Genomic DNA, 16,547 nt, shown 5'->3' on the forward strand with positions numbered 1-16,547 from the left:
ACTGGACTCCATAGAATTGAAATCGGACTTGACGTTTCAGCCGGAACCAAAAAGGATACTAGATCATGACGTCAAATCCCTCAGGAACAAAGAGATTCCAATAGTGAAGGTAGTATGGAAAGGTTCGCCGGATGGTGAAGCTACGTGGGAACTTGAATCGGAGATGATGGACCAGTACCCACATTTGTTTTCAGGTATGTTCTAAATTTTGAGGACGGATTTTTTTTTAAAGGGGTGTAGAGTGTAACATCCCACTTTTTCATGTTACGAAGTAATACCTATTAACGATAAGAATGCGAGCATTTAAGTCCCAAAAAACTCATTTGTTTTAAAACTTCCTCTCTCTAGGTTTTGAAGAAAACTTTTGCTCTCTTCCCTCTCTAGAAATTGATCCCCATCCTTTCTTTAATCCATCTTCACTTAATGATTTCTTCTTCAAGCAAGTAATTATGCAAGGATTGAGTAGCTTTTGATTGAAACAACTTAGTATTCTTGGAGCAAGCTTTCTCCACTTGATTCTAATATCTAGGGTTTTGGTGTAACACTTAGGATAATTGAGTTTCACTTCAGTTCTTGCAAGGTAAGTTCTTAGATAGCTTATACTACCTTTGGGTTGTGTGATTTCTTATGAGACAATATGAATTTTGTTAGGTTATGTGCTAGGAGAATTAGTACCCTTTTTACCATTAATCATTGAAATCATGTTGTTTGCTGCCATGTAATTGTTCTAAACTGTTTTCTATGTGTTTTGGGTGTCTTGTGTGCATTGGAAACTCAATTTTGAGGTTTAGAGGTCAAAAACACGAATTTTGTAGGTCTGGTACTGAAGAACCTTGCTCAAGCGAAATCAATGTCGAATCAAATTTAAATCTCGCTTGGCATCTCGCTTGGAGCTCGCTCAAGCAAGAATCTCGCTTGGCATCTCGCTTGGAGCTCGCTTACGCGAGATTCCACAGCACAACACTTTTTTTTGAAAACTTTATGTCATGCAGTGGTTTCAACGAGACTTTTCCATGCAGATTCTTATAACTTTTAAAAACCCCTCGAAGTCAAGTATTCATTGTACATCACACTTAAAGATATTGGTAATGAAATGCATGAACAACATTAATAATTTCAATGACGAATAACACATGAGATGTTATGACACGATCCTGGATACGGGTAGGAAATAACACTAAGTATGGAAGAAAGCATAGAGCCTCGACTTAGAAAGTCGAGAACTAGAATGTTAAGCATGAACTTACGTATGTTAAAACGTGAAGCGATTAGTTTAATCAATTCACTAAGAAACTATAAGCAAGATGTAGGTGTCGTGTCTCTTGTGATCCACGCTAGGTTGGATCTCAAGGGGTTTCCGCTAGGTGAAACGGGATAAGCTTCGTAACGAGGACCCGCACGTCACAAAGGGATTCTGATGTACCTTAGATAGGTTTTCATCGGTTAGATAAGGGATTGTGCTCGGGATTGCTCCACCCTGGGGCTCTCCGTAAAATGAACTCAGATAATGTTGTTATTCCACGCTAACCTCTAACTTAATGAATGAATATGACTATGTATGATATGATGATTAGACTTGAGCGAGTTACGAAGATTTACTGATGACGATCTTAGGTTTTTCCTAATCATTCGGTTTAGAATCGTGTCATGAATATGTTATGTTTAAGCCTCGATGCATTTTGTGTATCTTGGCATAGCGGTCTTAAATTCCCTTTAACCACCATGACACGTATGAAGTAAGCAAGACCTATGACAAGTTAAGATGAACCTACGACGGGTCTAGTATGCACGACCGTCTAGACAAGCATGTCCACACAGGTATAATCAACCATCAGGATGTATTGTAGACACGTGGTAACCGTAGGTTTTCCCCGAGGTTACCAATAGCCTAGGGTTAGGTAGAACTCACTGAGACATTATGTCTCATCCCTTTCCTTATTTGTTCAGGTTCACAGGTTTCCCGCGGCAAAGGTAAAGAGAAAGCTTTGGATTGATCGTGCGTTCAGGATACCGACCTTGTGTCTTTCTACTTGATGCATATGTTATATTATTTGATGTGTTGTAAAGAACTTTGTAACCAAGTTTCGTTCGACTATCTTGTGAAAATAATGTAACATAAGACTCATGTTGGCTTTGTATCTAAAGACTGAGGTCGTTTCCGTATTGTATAATTAATGTATCCAATATCAGTTTTAACGTACTTATTGAATATTCTAGACACTTTCAATTTGGGCATTACATTATCGGTATCACGTATCATTGTCAACCGCGCCCATTCGTAATGAAAATTAACTTGATGACCAAGTAAGAATGAATATATGGCTATGATTTAGAGCACATGTACTTGCTATTTCAATCCAATGACCTACATTTAATCCTATTTTCTTTAATAAGAAATCTTGGTGACCAAGATTGAGTGGAAGGTTAAGACCTAACTTTGATCCAAGGGCTAGGAATTGTTGTGGTTGTCTTTACAAGTGAACCAAGCCAACCAAATTCTCAATCTCTCATTTGATCTTCTCTCTTCTTTCTTCTTTCTTCTTTCACGTTTCTTACTTCCTTCTCTCTTCTTTCTTCCTACTTCTCTCTCTACAAAACCATAAACTCCCATCTCTCTTAGTTCTTCTCTCTTCTCTCTTATCTCTTATCTCTTCTTCTTACTTCATTCTTCTTTCTTTCTTTCTTTCTTTGTCACTCTTCTTTCTTACTTCCTTTTCCTTCTGTTGCTCACTCTTCTGTTGTTCCCTAGTACATATACATATACATATATATAAACCATAACCCAAAAGCTAGAATCAATCAAAGGTTTGTTTCTAAATTTCCCCTTTTATCCCCTAATCTCTTCTCTAATGATTCTTTGTTTCCTTGTCTTCCTTACTATTCCTTTATTTTCAATTCCTACTTTCTAGTATATATCAAGAACGTACAGTACTTATTTGATTTATTTTGTTCTTGAGGATCTAATATAATATCATCACAAGAACCCTTTGATTATACTTAACTAATATCTTATATTGTCCCAATCAAAAAGAAAACTAGTGTTTCTAGTGAGAAATTAAAATTGGTTAATACGGTTTTAGTGTTATAAAATAAACCAGAAAAAGTTATTAAACTTGTTTCAACTCGTTTATAATATATACTTTGATTTTTTTAATTCTCAAGTGGCTTCACCTCTATACGTATGGACCTACAACTTGAAGAAAAGAAAAATAATATGTGGACATATTGGACTTAGATTTTCTCCAAACCATAACTAGGTGGCATTTAGGGTGGGAAGGGGAAAGATTCTCATACCATGGGAAAGTTGTATTTTTACCTTTAGATTAAAGAGGTGTATTGATCTTATTATGGTCTATCTACACTTTATTTTTTCTCTCTCTCTATCTACAAGCTGTTCAGTGTTCTCAGTATTTTTTCTTCTTTCTATAAAATTTTTACTCCAAGTTTCAATGACAAATGGGTCAAGATTTTTCAGCTTCAACTTCTTCTTTTTTCGACCAAAAGTTCAGTTTCAGCTAGATCTACACAAGTTATCCCCTTCTCCCTTCACTCTTGAATTCTCTCTAGTTTTTTATTCAAGGATATGTAGCTATTGTGTGGTTGCTCAACCGGGTCAGTATGGATTGGTCGAATTCTGGATTTGGAGTTTGTGTTGAAGAGGTGAAGGTCCACCATGGTAAAAAATTGAAGATGAATAACATTGCAACAAACACTAGAGTGAATAATTAACATACATAATTTGCAAATCTGTGTACAAATTTGAAAAATTAGAATATTATAAAATTTCATAAATCTCACAAATCTCACAAATTAGTGTAATTTTTTTGAAAAATGCATAATATTTTATGAAGGAATTCCGGCAGGGATGGAGAGAGAAGGTGCAATGAGATGGTGAGGACAACGAGGAAGATGGGTTGTGGAGGATGTGTGAAAGAAATCTGATGGTGAGAGTCCATGATAAAACAATGTTCTTTATTTGATCTAAAAGTCTAAAATAACTTTCCCATGGTGGGAGAATCTTTCCCATTCCCACCCTAAATGCCACCCCATAACTAACAAAAGTATAATTATGTGGGTGAGGTTTAGTATGGGAAAGGAGAGTTTTTCCCACCATGGGAAAGTTTTTTTTTAACCATTAGATTACACAAGAGTACTGATTTTATCATGGAGTGCCTGCACCATATTTTTTTTCCTCTTTTGCAAAGTGGAGAAGACCATTTTTTGTTTGTTTGTTTGTTAAGATTTGGAATTTTCGACACATCCCAGTCGCTCCACTACCTCCTCTTTGCCTCCAACCATCGTCACACTACTCCCACTTTTGTCTTATTTCCGATCGTCGTCCTGTCCTTGACCTTCGTAATGCTACTGTTCCAAATGTCTACTTGACGAACCGGGGGTCTCCGAGTTTTCTCCCTGATTGAGAAATTTGGAGTGATGGGTTTGAAATTTTTTTGTGAATTCATATTGTTGGCTTGTTCTTGTTGTGGTGTCAGTGGTGTAGTAGTTGGGACTATCGTAAACCACCATTTTTGACGTAAACCAGTTAAGGATGTTGGTCCTAAAAACCTAACCTTAAATGGTACAGCAGAGAAAAATGGTATAACAAGATTAACAAATGAAACAAGTAGATTAATGGAAACAAGTAGATTAATGGGTTATGCTTTTTATCATGAGATCCAAATATTCCAGATTGTGGTGAAGCAAAAGAAATTCTAGATTGTGATATTGCTCCAAGTGGTGGGTGAGAGAGATGGAGGAGAGTGAAAGTGGGTGAGAGAGATGGAGTGAAAAAATCTTGTGTTGAATGTCTATGATAAAAGTATGTTCCTTGTTTAATCTAATGGTCAAAAAAAAATTTCCCATGGTGGAAAACAACTTTCCTTTCCCATACTAAACCCAACCAAACCAAAATGTTAAGTTAATTTATTAGACTTATGAATTGTAGTTGTGGACTTTGGAAAGAAACTTAGTTTTGGCGTGTAATAGACTATTGGGTGAATAGTGTTTTTCACCCCTGTAATATATGTCATTTCCAGTTTTCAACCTTATGAAATTTTTCGTCTGGTTTGTGTCCTTGTAAAAAAAAAAAATTCCGGTTTTCCACCCTCCTCCCTCCAACTCATCAACTTAGCTGATGTGGCGCTGACATGTAATTAATTTTTAATATTTATTTATTTTTTCACCTGCCATGTGTGAAAATCATTTTTTTTTAATTGAAATTTGTTAAATTTTATTTTTCGTTTTTTTAAAACTCAATATTAATATTAATTCCTAAAAACTATTTAAAAAATGGAAGTGAATATGTAACGTTTTTTCATCATTCCACCCTTGTGATTGTTTTGAACAATGAGACATTGAGACAAAGAAACCCCAAGTTCTCTAACACAAACCCTATAGAAATCGATACCCAGAAAATCGTAACCCAGAAAATCAATGAAAACGATGAAGAATGGTGCGAAGAACAAAACGAAAAAGCTACGAAAGAAGAAGATGACGACGGTGACGACGAAGGTGACGACGAAGGAAGCAGAGATGACGAAGGAAGGAGAGAAGACGAACGAAGTTGTGAAGAAGATGCAGGAGACGATCGAAGGGCAATCGACAGTTAAGGAAAACGCTAGAGCTCTAGTTGCTGATGTAAGTTGTCTAATACGCGAATCCCTTTACTTTCTTGTGTTTGTTTTTGAATATGCATGCTCTTTCTTTGTTTGTTTATTGTTGTTGCGGTACTGGTAAAGAGCAAAAGGAGGAAAACGTTAAAGAAGTTGTGAATTTTTAAGGGTTTATGTTGTGAATATTCATGTGAACTTGTCTATTATGTTGTGAATATTCATGTGAATATTCATGCAGGACAACACTAAGTTCAATTGCATTTTTCACCATGGGGGAGAGTTTGTTAGGGAAGAAATCATATTCTACAGAGGTGGGGTTCAAACCATTGTCTCTGACTTAGTTCCAGATGCTTGGAAAGTAGGTGTTTTAGGCAACTTGTGTGTAGCTGGGGTTATCAAGAACATGAGATTAGGCTGTGGTGTAAAATGGATAGGATTGTGAATGAGTTTGTTCAACTTCACCAAGACCACATTGCAGATGAGGTTGCCATCCATGCTGTAGGTGATGGAATTGATGGACAAATTTATGTTGAGCATAACGTTACTAATATGTCTGTCAAGGTTGATATGCCAAACTTTGTGGATTTGAATGAGTCTAGTGGGGAATATGAAGACAATATGTTGATGTATTCAAGTGATGATGGCGGTGCCAAAGGTGTGAAGTTTGATGACAGTGAGGATGAGAGGGCAACTGCACTTAATGATGGGTTTGCCTATGTTGAAGTGGATGCACCTGTGAGTGGAAGTAACAGAGTAGATGTTGGTGGAAAGTCTTTGAGGATTAAGACTTGTGCTTCAAAATCACCATTGAAGAGTAATACTCCTAAGAAAAAAATGAAAGTGAAGATGCTTATTAGTAAAGGGAAGAAAGTTGAGGATGAAGCAGAAGAGTACCATAGTGATGAACTAGATAGCTCAGACCCTGATAACTCTGACCATGAGAATGGGCCCAAATATTCCAGGTTTAGAAAGGAGCAATTAAATGAAAACTATGAGTTTAAGTTAGGTATGGAGTTTAATTCAATGAGAGAATTCAAGGATGCAATAATTGAGTGGAATGTGCTGAATGGGCATGAAATAAAGATGCCAAAAAATGAACCTGGTAGGGTAAGGGTAATTTGCAAACAAGAATGTGGTTATTTGGTCTTTTGCTCTAGAGTGGGGACCAGTCACACTTATCAGATAAAGTCTTTGGATCCAGACCACACATGTGCAAGGAAAACAAAAAACAAATCTGCTTGTTCTAGGTGGGTGGCTAACTTTGATGTGGTTAAGAAGCTCCAAACAAATAAGAAGGTAACCATAGAGGACATCATGGACGACATGAGGACAAATCATGCATTGGGTATCACCAAAGGTAGGGCCTGGAAAGCAAAACAAATCGCTCAAAAGATTGTTAAGGGTGATGCTGATGGTCAATACTCAATGATAAGGAGATATGCTGCTATAAGAGTGTGTCCTGGAAACAGTGTGAAAATCAATGTTGATAGGCCAGATCTAGGATTACAACCCAGGTTTGGATCATTTTACTTTTGTTTTGATGGCTGCAAAAAAGGGTTTACAAATGGATATAGGCCATTTGTTGGGGTTGATGGTTGTCATCTAAAGACAAAGTATGGGGGGTCAACTGCTGATTGCTGTTGGTAGAGACCCAAATAACCAGTACTTTCCTCTTGCATTTGGCATTGTGGAAACTGAGTGTAGGGCAAGCTGGATGTGGTTCATGGAGTTGCTGTTGGATGACATTGGGGAAGATAAAAGATATGTATTCATATCAGATCAGCAGAAGGTAAGTGTTGTCAGTCTATTTAATTTATTCATATCAGATCATGGATTATTATTGTAACATTATTGTTGTTGTATATTTTCAGGGACTAATGAGTGTGTTTGAAGAGTTGTTTGAGACTGTTGAGCACAGGTTCTGCCTAAGACATTTGTATGCTAACTTCAAGAAGAAATTTGGTGGAGGTACTCTAATAAGGGACTTGATGATGGGAGCTGCTAAAGCTACATATTTCCAAGGTTGGAAGGCAAATATGGATGAGATTAAGAAAGTTGATGTAGCTGCATGGGAATGGTTGATGGGCCAATGATAGAGCCAAACCGTAAGCGCACGGCCTATCGAAGTAATAGTAGTAAGTAGAGTATCATTCCGCTAGGGAGTTGTTCAACTTAATTAACTTTTAATGAATGATTAGAGGAGAGAAAGTTGATTAGAAAGGGTTTGATTGCTGAAGGTAAAAACAATAATAATAAAAGGGCCTTAGGATCATTGGTTCATCTTAATAACTAATCCTTCACTAGACAAAACCTAAACATCTAATTTCATGATTTACACACTAATTTCTAAAGACCGGTTTCCCTTAGCCCCTCACCTTTCCGATGAAAGTCCGGTGAGAGTTTACTTCTAGCAACCAAGCCTATTTCACTGACATGATTACTAGAAGATGCATATAGGATTGAAACTACTCTTTGTCTCAATAGTTGCAAAGACTATTTCACTGTTTTGCAACTATTGTCTAGATTCACTTGTTCCAACATCAAAGCTCCGCTCTCGCTTTATGAATTGATGTTTGGGATGATGGATTAACGATTATCAAACCCTCCGCTTTCGCTTCCACAGTTTGATAATTGTTAATCCACGTTAAGACGGTGAATCTAGATTAGAAATTAGGGTTACATAGAAATTAGGGTTTAGACATGTTTTGTTTAGGATTGAGTCATTAGACTCCCCAATAATCCTAAGACTAAGAAGTCTACTCACTCATGTTCATCGTAGACATGGAGGAAGAAGAGAGAAATACGGTAAAATAAATTGCAAGGAAAGTAAAAGGGAAAATAAAGACTTTTATTAAAATAATACTTGAAATAAACAAAGTAAAGCATGAGTGTTTATGGTGGAGAGCTACTCTATTTATAGCTTTACAATTGACTTAGAAACTAAGCAACTAAAAGGGTAAAACGGTAAAGCCGCAACAGGGTAACTTGGCCTTGAAGAAAAAGCAGCAAAAGTGGCTCTGGGGACGGGCACGGCCGTGCCACATGTTGGCACGGGCCGTGCCAAGCTTCTGAGTTGGGGGAATATATTTTTGCCCCGTATCTTCGTATTCTTGCGCTGTATTTTGCTCCAGTCCTCTTTCTTTTGCTCCAAGGCACCTTCCACCATATATTTATTCCTAAAATAAAATAAAACATAATTTGAAGTAAAATATTCTAATATAAAATAAAATGCAATAAAACTAAATCAAATCTAAAATAAAACTAAACTAAATAAGGCAATAAATTAGACTATCTATGACTCATCAAACTCCCCCACACTTGAATCTTTGCTTGTCCTCAAGCAAAAGGCAACAAACATAGCAGCAAAAAGATTATTATGGCAATATTAAGAACAAATGTCTCTAGAGAAAGGCTTTGCCTCAAGTACACTAATTACAATTTCAAATACTTCTCATGAACCTATTCTACCCAACATCAAGTCTCAAGTGAGTGTGTGTGTGCAGTCCAACCCTTTTCTTGCTCCTGTATAAAACAGATATTATGAGGAATAGGTTCTATCCTTAGTGCTAAAGTAACCGAGAAAAGTCCTTTCTTCATTTCATATAAGAGTGATGGGAATTTGAGTTAAAAATTAAATTAGATATAACAATTAAGCACAAGGGGCTGCAGATGCTTAGGGGCTATCTATCCTCATAGGAAGTCTTTTTGGATGTAATTGTCCTTTCCTCCTAGATTCAAAATCACCCTAAGTAGTGCTGCAAAATTTTATCATCTCCGCGTAGGAAGTCTTTTTGGAGAGGGTGTCCTTTCCCCCTAGCATTGATGAATTTGTTTTCCTCATTTGAGGGATTTGGAACTTAAGTTCAATTAGGGAGTCACCACCACAATTTGGAAGTTAGGGATTGTCCTTTCCCCCACATGTTGGTGCCATTCTCCCGCCCCATTTAACATTAACAAATTAAAAAGAATATAACAATTAAGAACAATTTGATTAATTTTCCCACACAAACTTATACTACTTTTACTCTTAAGACTTTAAAGGGCCCAAGTTAACACTAAAGATAGAACGTGTTCCTTAAAATACCTATTCATACATTTGCTCAAGGATTGCAACCGGGTGCTTTTCTCATTGGAGAATTTTCACATTAAGACAAGACATGGGTATAGCAAGAACATAAGAAACACAAGAAACTATTTTCATGTACAAGAGGCGACCTAAAGAAGAGACAAAACAAAAATTTTCATGCCATATTTACATTAAAAACAAGCTACTTAGTCATGCCTCTTGCTATAAAAACAAAACAAAAGAATAAAGTTCAAGGGAGTTTGGGAACACTACGACTCTAGACACTTTATTAGGCCCCCCCCCACACTTAGGGGAAGCATTGTCCTCAATGATTCAAAAGAAAAAGAAATTAAAAGAAGAAGAAGAAATAGAAGGAGAAGAAGAATGAGATGAGTAGAAGAAGAATGAGAGAGATAGGAAGAAGAAGAAGAGAAGAGAGGAAGAGGAAAGCTCACATTTGTTTATTGAGGTCCGTAAGGAGGACCTTGAAGTTGGAGGTGTTGCATCATCCGACGGAGCATCTCATTATTTTCATTATTGACACGGTTGCCCCTTTGAACTTCATTGCGAAGGCCGGAGATCTCAACACCTTGCCTTTGTTGCTCGGTGCTCATCCTCTCGATTTCATTGTGAATCCATGTCCATCTTTGATTTTCATTAAGATCACCGGGTTCATGGCCATGGTGCCCCTCTTCATGGTGCAAGTTAGCACCTTCTCCTTCATCATGGTGCAAGTTAGCACCTTCTCCCTCATCATCATCTTGCTCACCAAGAACCTGCACATTATTAACATACAACCAATTTTCTTCCACCTCGGTGGTAGTCCGAGATGGGTTAGGCAATAAAAACATGATTGGCACATTTAGCTTAAGTTGGTAATGGAGTGGTGGACGATGTTTGATGAAATTCATAGCAATAAGGGTCTCTATGTTAAGCCTATTGTTTCCCTCAATTGGTTTGATCCCCTCATCTTCACCCACTCCAAAACACCTAGCTATATATGTAATGATGCCACCCACCACTATGTCTCCTCTACCGGCCGGTCTAGTACCGACAAAGTCTAGGTAATCAATCAAATAAAAACAAGTATTGACGGGGTGGTTGTGGAGCATTGCCCATAGCATGAACAATTCATCGGTTCTAGTGTTTCCTAGCTCGGTTCTACCCCAAATAGTGTAAGCCATTACCCTTTGGAGGTACCTAAGTATGGGGTTGTGGATGTTGCTAGCTTTGTTGGCTCTAGGAACATAGTTGGAAACGCCGGTAATGCGTGTCCAAAAGGCAGCTGGGTCATAGTTATCCGGTTTTAGGCTAGGATCCCAATGATCATGAATATATCCTACATTTGCAAAACCTAAGGCTTCACAAAAGTGCTGAAGTGACATGTCATAATCAATATTCATTAACCGGAAAACAACTCTATGGTTAGGGTTATCAAAATCCAACTTATCTTTAGTGAAAATAATTGAGCTTAAAAATTCATAAGTGAAGTTTTCATAACCCCTCATAGGTTTCAGCAAATCAGTCCAACCTATCTTTCCTATCAACCTAGAGACATCATCAAACAGTTCTAGCACATCTAAAGTATTGGGATCTGGATAACGAGAAGGATGCAAGTGTTTAGAGATGAGAATTTTATACCTGTCCCGTTGCTTGTTGTTTTTGAACTGAATCCCATGATTTTTCACTTGTGCTTGCTTCTTTGGGGGAGGTCCTCCTTGAGAGCTTGCTGGTTCTTTACCACTTCTTCTTGAAGCCATTGACCCTTGTTGGAATTGGTTTTGAAGGTTTAGGGTTTGGGAGGATTTGTGGTGGAAAGGATTGGTTTAGGGTTGGGGTTGATGTTTAAGGAAGGTTTGTTGGGTTGGATATGGAGATTGGTTAAGGTTTTGTGGTGTTTATGTTAGGTTTTGAAAGATTAGGGTTTTGGTGAATTATAGTTTTGGATGGATGAAAGATGTTTTTGATCGGTGGTTTTTGTTTGGGATGAAGTTTGTGGTTGATTGGTGAAAGAATTGAGTGATTTGGTTAAGATTTGAGGGAGATATGGAGGTTTGAAGGTTTGAAGGTTAGAGAGAAGTTTGAAGGTAGAGAGAGGTTTGTGGTTTGAGAATGAGGAAGAAGAAGAGAAAAAATTTGTTATATGGGGTACAAGAGGTCGGGCACGGCCGTGCCACCCTTGGCACGGGCCGTGCCAACGTTCTGACTTCAATGGCCCTTTTTTATCTTAAAAACTTGGCACGGCCGTGCCATACCTAGCACGGGCCGTGCCACCTTTCTGGTCCTGGGGCTTCAAAAATTTTCAATTTCTTGATTTTTCTTCGAATCACACTTGGGCAATTACCTACAAAACAACTTAAAACAAAGAAAAACAAACAAAAGCAATTAAATGCGTGGGTTGCCTCCCACGAAGCGCTCTTTTAATGTCATTAGCTTGACGGTTAGAAAGAGTCCTTAGAATGGATCAAAGATATCATATTGTGTAGATGACGCTATAAAACGTTCTTTCACAACATGATCATTAAGCATGCAACAAGAGTAAAGAGCGGGACCTTTCATAACGTTTTCCAACTCAAATCCTACCATCTTATCACTCACTTGAAAGACTATCCTACCAAGTTTAACATCAATGAGAGCTCCTGCAGTTGCAAGGAAAGGTCTACCTAGGATTATGGGGACATCATCGTCCTCTTCAATGTCAACGACTACAAAATCAGTGGGGATGTATATCCCCTCTATCTTAACAGGTATGTCCTCGACAAATCCTACAAGTTTCATGGTAGAACGATCAGCAATTTTTAGTTCCATTTCGGTAGGTTTCAACTCTCCTATCCCTATCCTTTTAAGAAGAGACAAAGGCAGCAAACTAACACTAGCTCCTAAGTCACATAAGGCTTTGTTTATGGTTTCATTCCCAATTTCACATGGTATGGCAAAGCTACCTGGATCTCTAAGCTTAGGGGGTGCTTCTTGGATGATTGCACTAGTTTCCGTAGCCAAGGCTATTGTCTCATTATGCTCTATAGCCCTTTTCTTTGAAAAAATTTCCTTTAAAAACTTGGCATATAGAGGCATCCTAGACAAAGCTTCAGCAAAGGGAAGTTTAATGCAAATCTTCCTAAGTATGTTAACAAATTTTTCAAACTTACCCTCTAGTTTAAGCTTATCAGGATTTAATGGGGATGGAGTTTTGTTTTCTTCAAGTGGTTTAGCTTCTTCTATCACAACTTTATCACCTAAGGGCTTGACATTTTCTTTCCCAATGTTTTTAACCTTAGCAAAAGTTTCGCCTAACTTACTACCCCTAAAAGATATGACATTAACTTGGGCTTTGGGGTTGGCTTCGGTTTGACCAGGAAAGACTCCCGGTGTTTGGGAAGATGTAGCCACTTGTTGGGCTATTTGGGCGATTTGTGTTTCAAGCATTTTAGAGTGAGTAGCAATAGAATCAACCTTGGTATTGAGCTTGGAAAGAGAATCATTCAGAAATCCAGTTTGGTTTTTAAGTTCTTGAAGTTGTTTGTTTTGGTTGGCAATGGAGTTTTCCAACAAAATTTCCAAATTGGATTTTTGAGTGATTCTTTGGTTGTTTGCATAACCGGGTGGTGCTACTTGTCCATAGGGATTTTGGTTTTTATAAAAATTTTGATTTTGTCTCATCCCTTGGTTGTATTGAGCATAATTCATTTGCTCAATACCGTTAATAGCACTACCTAGTTGGCAATCAACACCAGCATGACCAGTTATACCACATATTTCACAAGAAGGAGTAGAAGCAGAATTGATAGCACTAACATTGAATTTTTCAAGTTTTTCGGTTAGTGTATCAATTTTAGAAGCAAGGTGATCATAGTTAGAGACTTCGTGTATACCTGCCTCCTTTTTGGAGGGTGAAGAACTAGAGAGGGCTCTTTCGTCGGTCCATTTGTAGTGATTTTGAGCCATGTCTTCGATCAAGGCATACGCCTCCGTGTAATTCTTGTTCATAAGTGCCCCACCTGCAGCTGCATCAACAGACATCTTAGTGGTATAAGACAAGCCATTATAAAAAGTGTGGACTATAAGCCACTTCTCTAGGCCATGGTGGGGACAAAGTCTTAGCATTTCTTTGAAACGCTCCCACGCCTCATAGAGAGATTCCCCATCTTTTTGGTTGAACCGCGTAATTTGGTCTCTAAGTTTGGCGGTTTTAGATGGTGGAAAGAAACGGGCAAGGAATGCTTGCCTCATCTGATCCCATGAAGTAATGGAACCGACTTCGAGGGAATGGAACCAAGCGCTAGCTCTATCCCTTAAGGAAAAGGGAAAGAGATGAAGTCTTACGGCTTCTTGGTTCTCCTTCATGGTTCCACTAATTCGTAGGAAGACAGAGATGTGAAGATTGGGATCCTCAGTGGGGGATCCCGAGAATTGGTTTTGCTGCACCAAGTTAAGTAGGGCAGGCTTGATTTCAAAGTTGTCATCCTCAACCGTTGGGTACACAATAACAGCTTGTGGCTCAGCCGTAGACGGCGTTGCATACTCTTTGAGAGTGCGATTGGCCATGGCGGTGTTATTTCGTGCGTCTCTCTTTCGTTTATGCAAATACCTTTCGATCTCGTTGATTATTACAACTCGATTTCTGGTTTTTCGCATAGAAAATTGAGAACCCAAGAAGTTAGTGATAACAGAAAAATAAAAATAAAAATAAAAACAGAAAAAGAAAGAGACACATTGTGTACTTGATTATAATAATTGCATAACATATTTTGCATAGCACCAACAGTTATTAATAAAGGCATGTCCGATGTAAAATATGTCATAACATGGATACATGTGATTACTAAAAAGGATTTTCACTTTATATATTTAAAAATGATTTTTTATGAAAACTTGGTAAATCTTATTTCGAACTCATTTTTTATAAATTAAAGGCTTAATAGCAACCCCTAACTTTCCCAAAGTTGCGGTTTTGGCCCCCTAAGAAAAAAAACTACAAAACCGTCCCTTAAGTTTTGCAATTGTAGCAGTTTTGGCCCCCAATGTCAACTTTGACTCGGTCTACGCTGACGTGACACCCTAAGTGAGGTGCCACGTGTTTTTTTTTTTTTGCATTGGGGGGCCAAAACTGCTACAGTTGCAAAACTTAGGAGGCGGTTTTGTAGTTTTTTTACTTAGGGGGCCAAAATCGCAACTTAATGAAAGTTAGGGGGAGAAAACTGCTATTAAGCCTAAATTAAAAAGAATAATTTTGACATATAGTAACTTAGGTATTCATTGTTAAAAATTTAACATAAAAAAAATCATTTTTTTTCATAAAGATATCTCTAAAAAAATAATTATGAGAAACTACACAAAATAACTCTCTTTTTTAGTATTTTTTGAAATTTTATTATTAAAAAATGGTCGTAGCAAAATGTTGAAACACAGAAAATGGTTTTTTTTTATGAAAAACTATATAAACCAATTTTTCATTTGAAGCTTTATTTAAAAAATATAAAAAATTGTTAAAAGAATATATAACAAAAAATGAAACACTGTCATTTTTAAAAACATTTGTCGTGTATACGTTGATGCTTGGTAATAGTAGCGCACATTTTAACTTTCCGTATATTTATGACATGACAAATTTGTGATAATGATTGTAATTTTGTAGTGTTGCGACTTGGATCCATTTATATGAAACACAATTATAAACAGAGATACCGGACATTACACGTTGATATCGATTATAATTTGAGAAAATCATATTATTCAATGTAACTTATATGTGTCGGTATGCAGGGGCGGACCTGGACTTGCAATATCACTGTGGCAAAAAAATTTCCGTCGAATAATTAAATTATATTAAATTTAATAAATTTTAGTAACCAACCTAAAACTAAAATCAATTTCAATTTCAGTACTACTATCACTCTCATTATCTTGATTCAATTTCAACTTTCTAATTCAATTACTCTCACTACTACTATCAATTTCAATATAGTAATTTCAAAACTGACCTAAAAGAGGAGAGGAGATGAAATGGGCTGAGAGAGGAGAGGAGAGAGAAGGGGATATATATATATATATATATATATATATATATATATATAGAGAGAGAGAGAGAGAGAGAGAGAGAGAGAGAGAGAGAGAGAGAGAGAGAGACGGTTCATGGTTGGTTGGTGGTGTTGATGTGAGAAATCAGAAGGAAAACAGGAGGTGCGGTTAGAAAAGAAGAAGGAAAGGAAACGTGGGCCTGATAGAAATCAGAAAAGGAAGTGATGGGCTGGGCTGGGTTCTAAAAGAAATTAAAAACAATTGGACCTGAGCTGGTGTGACTATTGCCACACCCTGCCCTGCTCAGGTCCACCCCTGTCGGTATCGTGTTAGTGTCAAACACCAACACATGTTTGACACTCTAGTTTGAAGGAGATGTTGATGATAAAATTCACTACAGCCAACCAGGAGTTAAGACTCTAATCAGAACACTCCTATTCAGAACTCATTGGAATTCTGCATGATGTCGAACTTCAAGACAATAAGGTTGGTCAGGGGTGGGAGTGAGGGGCGGCAGCCCTGGGCACCATTTTTTTAGGGACATCAAAATCATTTTACTTGGTAGTTAGTACTATATAGAGATATTTCTTTTTAATTTTCTTTGATTAATTCTATTGAAAATATATTTTTAGAGAACTTTGATTATAAATGAATCTTCTATTAAAAGGATACTGTTGGTTTTAATAGCATCAACACATGCTTTCATTCATTAAGACAAACATACTTATAGGAAATACATAGAGTACAAGATAAGTTTCTGCTGTACACACAGCTCAAAACAGACAAGATAGTCCTACATCACACTGCTCAACACACAGCACACTGCTCAATAATAATGTTCTGCACTTAGT

The 16,547-nt window shown here is 37.3% G+C and overlaps 1 non-coding gene across 1 annotated transcript; it reads left to right on the top strand.

Annotated features, from left to right (window-relative positions):
* The first annotated feature begins 13,753 nt into the window (after positions 1-13,753).
* Positions 13,754-13,860, top strand: LOC146939291 (small nucleolar RNA R71). Its single transcript, XR_015033633.1, has one exon. It is a non-coding gene; the product is annotated as a small nucleolar RNA R71 (small nucleolar RNA).
* Positions 13,861-16,547: the final 2,687 nt, after the last annotated feature.

Source organism: Medicago sativa, chromosome 3, assembly GCF_051527215.1.
Source record: "Medicago sativa cultivar Bolivia chromosome 3, Bolivia_mono, whole genome shotgun sequence".
In the NCBI taxonomy this organism is placed as follows: Eukaryota; Viridiplantae; Streptophyta; class Magnoliopsida; order Fabales; family Fabaceae; genus Medicago; species Medicago sativa.